The following is a 9,888-nucleotide window of genomic DNA, read 5'->3' on the forward strand; positions in this document are numbered from 1 at the left end:
GGTCATGGACAGATGCCACCTGTGTACAACTTTGTGGACTGCCACACATGGTGCCAGCAGTTCGTGAGAATAGTGATGTAGAGGTTTGTTAGCCCAGCAAAACATTATCCATAGATTTGTCCTAGGAATGATCAAAATTAATCTTTTACAATAGTATATGTAGATTTCAAAAGAAAAAAAAATGTTATATTCACTACAATATGTGAAACATGACTGACTGTCCACATGCCTTTACATAAACAAAAACTCCTCTGTGCAACAAGGAGTGTATTGAGCTTAGCTTTCATATTCACTCACATCATAGAGAACCCATTTGAGTGTTTTTCACCCTTCCTACAGCTACCTATGAGATACTGGCATTTTCAAGGAATGAGGTCATTGTGTTAATGTGTATAGGTGGCTGTGATTAGTGCTTCCATAAATAGCCTGAATGTACTTTCATATCACAGCAGCTCACACACACACACTTCAAAATGGAGAATGCCCATGTCTAAGGGGTTTTTTCATCGCTGATTGGTAGTAATGTGTAACCTCACATTATTTATTTCAGCGCAGCTGTTTATCAGCTTGTTATCCAGGTATGTTTTTACTGCTTTTCTAGTGTGTTTGTGATCAATATCAGATGATACTCGCTGTTGTACCTCTCTTTCGACCTCCCACAACCTGTTACATCTGATTTTCAGTTCAGTTCTTAAGTAATTTAGCAAACCTCAGCCCCTTCCTCTTCCTTAAGAATGCCTAAATGACACCTACCCTTCTACTGAGACTCTTTCCGATGAGGCTTCAGTCAACAGTAGTACAGATATTGCTCGTCTGCTGTAGGGTTGTTGTCGTTTTTTTGTCTAGTTTCCTCAAAAATTTTAAGGCCATGCTAAACACCATGTAACAATATAACAACTTGTCATCTAATAGCTCTTTAAGAATCACCTTGTTGATGCAAAAATACAGTTTTATGTCGGTCAAACTGTTTTTCATAGATTCAGTTAAACTAATTATGTGTTTTTGCAAGAAGCTTCCGGTAATAAAGTGTCTAAAGATACAATTTAAAATTGGTTTATGTTTGTCTGTTTATGTGCAGACACAACACTGGTTCAGCCCACACGTTAAGTGCCTTTTTGCTTTAAGAGCTTGAATGATTTATAGATCAGGTCAGTGTTGAGCGGCTTAACAAACAGACAAACAAACAGAAGCTTCCTCGGAAAGTTGTCAGGTACAAGGACTGGACTGAAAATGAGTTAAAAAGCAGTCAATGTCCAAAGAAAACCTTGGAATGACCTTCACAAAGCCTGGAGAACTGTGGCTCAAGACCACTTTTTAAAATATTACAGGAAAGTCTGGCTCCTTGGAAGCAGAATATAAAGAAATCAGGGGTAGCTCAACACTTGTGCACAGCACTGTAATCATGCTTTTATTCATTTAATATTTAATTGGTCAAATGTGTCAGAATGCGGTCAATTCACAGTTCAAAACACCTACTACCACGCTGACACGCTTATAATGACCAGGCAGATACCAAGTAGGTGTCCTGCTTATTCACCCTCTCACTTTTAGTGTTGCAAAGTTCAGCTGAGGCTGATTAAGAACGTCACCACTTTAGCAGTTATTACGTTGTAACCCAAAGTACTGGATTAATTGAAATTTTGACTGGATATTGGCACAGACACACGTGAAAGGATTACTAGAGTATTTCTATCCCGCTTTAGGGAACACGAGCGCGCAGCAGATATTATTGCAGTATATCCAATTGCAGTGAAGACTTTTTCCTTAAAGATGCTCCTGCTGGTGTTAAAAGAAATGTCAGGTGATTGCCATTCCTCCTCTGTGGGCCATGAATGTCTATATGAACCTGCAAGGCAACACATTCAGTAGTTTTAGAGACTGACTGGCAGTCAGCTTAACATTACACTCCCCAAATCCTGCTACCGTTCTTGCTATGAATACTATATTGTCATATAAAGCAGGAACACTGTAAATTCTCCCTTTTTCAAACTGAAGCGATTCTTTGGTTCTGAAACGTTCACAGATTTATATGAAATTCATTGTGTCGTCATTTCTTACAGCTCGTAAATGGGAGAACGGAGAGACATTTGCCGTCGCTTTTGTTTTCTTCTCTCTGAATCCAAGATGAACCCTGCTGTCGAGCACATAGTTGCTTCCCAATCTGATATTTACACTTAGCAAACACTGAAAGTATGACATCATGGTTCCAGGATGAAGCCGCTGCGGGCTCGTAATTCGTCCAGCAACCTCACAGGGGAAGTAAATCACGGTTAAAACGCCCTCCTCTCGCTTTTAATCTGCCCTTAATGAAGTCTGGCACATTTCCCTTTAGTCGTGGCTCCATGACACGACTGTGATCTACAGGCCCAGCCCGGAGACCAGAGGCCCGTGGCCTTGGTAAGTGCTGTGGGAGAGGTGGCTTGAGCCGGGGCTGCGCGTCCAGGTATGAGCCGAGCCCCTTTGGCATGCACGGGGTCAAGTGGTTAACCCTCATTATCTGGAGAGGACGAGGAACATGTGACTGGGACGTTCCAGCTGCAATCAATATCGAACAGTCATTAACCGCAGAGACAATGCATCCTCACACACAGAGACGCCCGCGCACACCCGAGCACTTAGTGGCACATGTTTCTCGTCCATGTCACGTACTGTAAAGTCTCCACCAAAGGAAACGTAAGGGCATAAACACAAACAACACTGATCCACTCCAAACACTGAGCCATTTTAAACGGTGGGAAAACTCAGCTAATGTTAACAGGCTATTTTCAGAGGCTGACACTTGAAGGTTGTTGTATAAGCTTTTCCTGCTGCTTTGATTTAACTGTAGCGGCAGAGAGGCCAATCACAACAGCTGGGCTATCCGCAGACTTACATTTCCTGTTTGTGGTATGCTTGATTGCTGTCCAGACGTCTTCCTCCCTTCTCTTCTTATGCTTGCTTCAATCTACCTCCTCTCCTTTACTCGTCTCAGCCATCACGACTGACAGAAAAGCACTGATTACACACAAATAACAATCTGCTTAAAACATGTCCTCCACATATTACCATCCCAGTATGAGACGCAAGTAAAACCCTCTTCTCTTCTCTTCTCTTCTCTTCTCTTCTCTTCTCTTCTCTTCTCTTCTCTTCTCTTCTCTTCTCTTCTCTTCTCTTCTCTTCTCTTCTCTTCTCTTCTCTTCTCTTCTCTTCTCTTCTCTTCTCTTCTCTTCTCTTCTCTTCTCTTCTCTTCTCTTCTCTCATAGTAGTAATTAGGCTTGATAACCACCCAAGACAATAGATATTTCATGTAACCATCTTTGTCGACATATAAACATCCAGGAATCTCGATAGCAATCCTGATTAGTGCCTGGTTGTGATCCTCCTATCTTAACTTGCCGCAGTTCCCTGCATTATACCTTTTTAGCCTCTCGGATGAGATTAGAATTTGAAAAGGGAAATTGTCCTTTGATGCTTCATATCAAAGAACTAGACAATTCCCATTGAAAAAACGGGTAGAAAGTGAAGACATGTGCTCACAAACACACACACAGACACGCACACACGCATATGTTATTAACTCACTGTGATTATTTGTTAGCGTAAGCTGCATTTTGTAGGCCTGTGGCCCGGAGGGTTTAGAAAAGAGCTAAACTGATGGAGAGAATATGCCAAATGCTGGCCTGTGGGGGTGTTCTGTCTATTCTAATAGAATTACCAGCCTCTGATAGATGAGTCTTTTCTCCGAGGCTACTTGTCTGTCAAACATTAGGTCACACTCAGCTTCCAGACTCGGAATTGGGGTGGGATGGGGTGGGAGGGAGAGAAGAAGGGGGCTCAAGGCGCAGGAAAAAAATGTCTGGAGAGGTGCCTCACTCCCTGCCAAGAAAAGGAAGGCAACAAAAGTGAAAAAGGGTTAGAGAGGGAGGGATGGGAGAGGGGGGGGAGCGAGGGTGGGAGCTGGTGAAAGAGAGTGAAATGAGTGAAAGTGGGGGTTAAAGAAAGAGAAGAGAGCGAGCAGGGGTACAAAAGGGTGCATTCGAATCCACTCTAATTAAGGCCCGTGTGATGGACAGGACCTGCGGACGTGCCTTCTTTTCTTTTTTGAGTGTCTGTGTGTGAGGGGACAGTGTGACGATGGGAGGAGCCGGAGCCCTAGTAGAGATGTCTACTGCCAGCACCCTGAATGGGACAAAGACCTGAATAGAAACTTCAAAGCAACCTCTGTGAGCTCGACTCCCCCCCCCCTTCTTCGCAGTCCCTTGGCTGTGTGATGGTCAACAAGCTCCTGCTCAAGTGTGTCCGTGTCCGTGTGTGTGTGTGTGTGATTCTGTTTGGCAGTCTGTTATTTTCTGACTGCTACATGCATTTCTTGGCAGCTATGCGTGCAGTGTGGATTTCAAAGTGTGTCTTTCTGCCTGGGTGTGCTTTTTGTCTTATGCGACGATGTGTGCGTGTGCGTTTTAAAGAGCAGACTGCAGGATGCAGATATAATTGGAGCAGAGGATCTGACTCATTGCTCTCTCCCTCTGAACTGAGCGCCGGCTCTCTATGGCAGGGTTGGAAGTGAAACAAGTAGCCCACAGAGCTGACGTGTTGAAGAAATTATTGTCGCTAAATGATACACGGGGATTTAGCTTCTAATTTGATCCCAGTGTCCTTACTGATTTTGGCCTGCGTTACGATCTTGTGGTGTGCGTCATCTAATTCGATTTGGCTCCGGCTCAGGCCAACTAATGATCTTCCACTTATCACCCCTCTTCTTCTCCCCTGTTGATACTCGTCAAAGTGTCTTTCCCATCAGACCCACCAGCCTCACATGACTCCCGACAACTGCAGCAGAGAGTTGGAATCACTCGGGGCCCCTTCAGAAAAACAGGAAGCCCTAAAGGGTGAGGGCCAGGGCAGGCAGAAAGATAAGATTTATGCATACTTGTGTGCTGTACGCTCTGGCATGCTAACGATCGTGTGCGTGTGTGTGTGTGTTTTCGGATATCTCGTAGAAGTATCTGTCCTGTCTGAACCCTCTTGCACCAGTCAAGTGTCAGGTCAGACTCTAAAGCTCCTGAGATCAACATGTCATTGTTCCTGCCTGGTGTCACTGACATGTCCTCAGTGACATCATCGCCAGGGGACGCTTAGCATATCTCTCACCTCTCTCTTCAGTGCTCGTCTGAAGTAGCATTAGCCTCCGCCTCTAATCAGAGTACATAATAAAGTAGCCACAACAACCTCATCAGTGGCTTTTATGCCCTGGCAGGTGCAGCTCAGCATTGTAATTGTGTAGGCTGCTGCAACTTTGATCACGTATTTATATTTAAAGAGGTAGTATAGCAACCCTGGATGCGTGCGTGCATGTACGCCTTCACAATCCTGGTAATGGAAACATCGTCTGAATGGGCCTTTTTTTTTCTTTCAGTAGCACTTGTTGTATTGCATTTCCGAGCAAACGTGCTTCAATTCATGCCATAGAAAACCACTTTGAGATAACTTTATCAGCAGATAGAAAATGTTATCTGCTATCCTGATTATGTCATGTTTTCAGCTGAGCAGCAATAAATAAAGAGGCCGTAAAAAATCCTGGAGGTAGTTTATGGGGAATAATTCCCCTGCCCTCTCACACACACACACATAATGCTGTAATTGTGACACGCCTTTAAAGCAAAGACGCAGGAATGCATATGTGCACATGCCCACGCTCAAACTTGGAAAAGAAAGGAAGCATTGCACCTAAGAACGCACTGTTGCGCAAACACACCTTTGGCAAACAAAGATATACTTTAAAAAAAAGAAGAAGAAAAAAAACACTTTAAACCCAGGGAGACAAACTCCTAAATCTGAGGATGTCCTTGTTAGTAAGCAGCCGAGGGTACATGAGTGCTCTCAGCCGCATCATGAAAGCCTCAGCAATTACTCCCATGCTCCCTCGCTCTGGCATAAATCTGCTCTTATCTCGGCTCGCTGCAGGATCAGGGAATATCAGCTCCAGCATCTGCTCCATCTACAAACCCAGCCACTAAAAGCACAACAAAGTGGTTCTGCAGGCATAAATAAAGGAAGGTGGTGGCGGGCGGGAGGCGTACCGGAAGAAGCGCAGGGGGTTGAAGAGAGGGAATATAGAAAGGAACTGAGAATGAGAAATAGGAGGAGGGGGTTGCGTCTGTATCTCTTTAGCATTTCTCTCTGCATGTGTCAATCAGCCAGTCAGAAAAACATAATTCCAGCTCAGCTCAGCTCAGCAGAACCTCTTGGAGGGAAATGAAGATATATGGAGAGAACAAAAGGTCAACAGCATGGGTCATAAGGGGCAACTTTTACATTAGGGAGTATGGGAAGATGCAAAGTTAAGTCAGGGATGTTTTATCTACTGGAGGGGTAATCACCGATGCTTCTTTTATCCAATAAACTTTTCTTTTTCTTTACATTAACATCATTTTTGTCATTACAAGTTTATTCAGAGAGGTCAGCGGATTCTGGGCATGCTATAGACAGCAAAGTTGCTCGCACCTGGCTAAAGTAACAACAAGGACGGATGAACAGGACTCCAAACTATTTTTAGGAGGATGTTTATTTTCCTCACGGTCCGACTGGAACATCTTTCATTCTGGCCTCTTTTTTTTTATCACAGCTGTGACCCTGACCCCCCCCCCCCCCCACCACCACCACCACCACTCCGTCCTCCGCCTCCTCCGCCCGTCCTGTCTCCTGTGCCTCCCCGGTTCTCTCTGCATTTCTTCCTCTCTCACTGTCCTCTACTCCCATGTTACCTTGGGTCAGCCACTCCTTTCTCTCTCTGCCTGAGTGTGTGTGCATGAATGGTTAATGGAGCCATATAGAAATGTATAACCATTCCAGTCAGTTCTGCTCAGCGTGCACGCCTGGGAAGTCATAATAGAGATGAAATGTTACAAGGAAATGTTGAGAGGAAATACCTCAGCTCCAGGTGCTGGCTGAGGGTCAGGGGTGAAGAGGTGGCACACCAAGCCTCGGGGTCCCCTGAACCCTGACCTCACGAGACTGATGAATAGCGTGCTAACAAGGACCAGCTCTCTCTTAGGGTGTCTGCACTCTCTCTTCTTGTCTTTGACTACCTCTTATTTTGCTCTCCCAGGAACTGATCTGGCAGCAGCAGAGTAGTAATACTTATACCGGCTGAACCTTTAAAGTACCTCGCCATCTGTCGTCTTCCTTGGATTTATAATTATCATCATATCACATTCAAACTACGCACTGTCGCACTCTTACATAACCTAACCCCTATCTACCAGTGCCTGCAATACTTAAGAATAGATTGAATAAATTATTATTGGGTGAGGTGTTAAATCTTGGCCAGGAGTACAAGTGCTTTCTTTCTAATGAGGCTCCGCTACATCGTCTCTGCTCCTCATCGGCACGGAAGAGAAGCGAGAAAGCCTGCAGCAGGCACATTCACGGGCCTCCCGCATACACATATGCATGCACATACACCGAGTACACCCCCACATACATGCACAAATGGTAATAGTTTAAATGTGGGTGTTGCACACACGAACATGCACATTTACACTCACACACACACACATTCCAGCCGCACCCTGGCCCATTTGCAAAGCTGTATCATAAAGCCAATTAAAGAGATGAGTCTTATTAGCAGAGGTGTCTCAGCCCTCGTTCATCACTGGGGTTTCCTGGCAGGGGCTGGTGACATGCAGAGCTCTTCATCATCTTTATGAGACCTGTCTCATCACGCCCTTATAAGACACTCATCCAAACTTTACTGAGACTCATGATTTAGCAGAGCGGGCTTGGCCCACAAATCCATTCAGTCGTCCTCGGGTCACCTTTGAATGCGCTTCAAGGGATTTGAAAATGAAAGTGGAGAAAATGTAGGCCTTGCATGGCACACTGCTAGTGTCTTCTGTCCCCCACCCTCCTCCATACCCTCTCATTGAAAAACCCGTAATCTTGTTTCCTCTTCCTGCAGGGAAAACCTTTATTATCCTCACCACAGAGCACAGGCCCACTGGGATGAGTGAAAGTGGCTTCACAACAATGGTGTGAAGTGAGGAGAGAAGGTGTAGAGAATCAAATTCCAGGGTAACCCTGGGTAAATATCCTCCTGCTCCCAGCTGAAAACTCGTCTTGTTTTCTTGCTTCGTGAGGTCGAATGCCCCGCTCAGACCTCTGGACCACCTGCAGCTCTGCTGATGACAGATTCCCTCCACACTCTGGACCATCAGTGCCAAAGAGAGACTAATCCTCCAGCTTCTATCCCCCAAGTACAATAGCCCTGTCACTCGTTCACTCATTCAGCATACCTTTAGCAGCTCTGCCTGTGTGTCAATATGAAGAAAACCGACAGGAGGCAGAAGGTGGATTCCCACGGCGCTCTATTCATAGCTTCTCACTGGAATCTCTGACCTGTTCTGGCTTGTCTCATGAAACCTGCTCATCATAATGAAGGGCATTGATCCTACTTCTCATTTCACATTCACCTTGACATCTCAGTTACAGCCCACAGAGCGTCTCCTCTTAGTCCAGGAGAGATTATTTCCCTTTATTTGGTTACAAGATATTTTATTGGATGCCCAGCACATTGTTGGAATGATACGGTTTGGAATGAATGAGGCGCTAGAAGATGAGTCTGGACATTCAAGCGCTGCTGGCCTGTCTGTGTGAATGAGGCCGCGTGCCTAATCTGAGGCCGGCTCTGGTAAATGATTTTCCAGGGTCAGCTGCTTTCCTCTGCCCTTACAAGCTGAGAAGATTACAACCGATGTTCTCATTAATGATTTATCCACGGAATTAAAAAACTCTAGGTTTATCTCCTCGCAGAGTCCTGGAAAAGTCTCAGGCGCTGCGTGAAACAGCTCTTCTTAGGGGGAGGCTTGTGATCAATCACAAGAAAGAGCAGCAATTAATGTAGAGCAAAGATATTTTGAATGACCATGAAATGCTGTTCGGATCCTCTTAGATGAGTTTCCACAGTGAACTCACGTGTATGTGTAAATCAGAAGTCCTCCTTGACCCGCTGAGGTTTCAACACCAGCTGAACTGATAGTGTATGTTGAGGCCTTTGGGTTATCAGAAGTAAATACAGGCTCTAAGTCCATATGAGGCTGTGATTTAAAATCCGCAGCCCTGACCTCTGTACAGCTTTTAACCCCCAAGTCAGCCCAAGCAGATGCATTGCTGTGGGAAAAAGAAAAGGAAGTAAAAAAAAAAAACCAGCTACAGAAAGAAAAGTATAGGGAAGATAATCGCTTTGGCACAGAAGCGTGAGATGTGGAAATAACTTTGACAATTGGTTTGACAACAGCTACACACCAATCCAAGATTCCTCTTTGGTCTCTTTCTGCATGAACACCACTAACAGCATGTTACAAAAAAAGGTTGACAGCTCAGATGACAATTACACAGGGCTGCAGAGGGAAGTGCTTCCCTTCGCAGTATTCTGATAGCCGACGTGTGACAAGCAGACGTAGTGATAGATGAGCCTCTTCATGTATTACAAGCTGGACATGAAGGGCGCTCACTGCCAGGTCCTATTCTGGTACGCCCGCAGTGATCTGAGCGCCTCTTTATTAATCATGCATTTAACACAGAAGTCTCAGTTGCTTTCATCCCTTTTTTTCCCTGCTACCACGCGTCCTCACTTTTATCAGAAGAGGAACACTGGCGCTCTTTGTCTCCACATGACAACTCTTGCTAAAAATGGGATGTTTTTGATAGTCAACACAAAGGTTGTGTGTAGCAAGATGTGTACATTCTGTTTGTCAGTAACTTAGAAGTGCAAGATATAAATCTATATGTATTATGAGTCAGAAAATGTACAGCAGTAAAGCCACTGTAGGGAGAGTGGAGGTCTGCCTTGAACCACACTGCCCCCATGTGGCATGAAAGGTAATACTTTTCCAGCGGTTACCTGTTGTT

This window comes from Rhamphochromis longiceps, linkage group LG2, assembly GCF_057381845.1.
Source record: "Rhamphochromis longiceps isolate RC_006_pf linkage group LG2, R_longiceps_female_GT1.1, whole genome shotgun sequence".
In the NCBI taxonomy this organism is placed as follows: Eukaryota; Metazoa; Chordata; class Actinopteri; order Cichliformes; family Cichlidae; genus Rhamphochromis; species Rhamphochromis longiceps.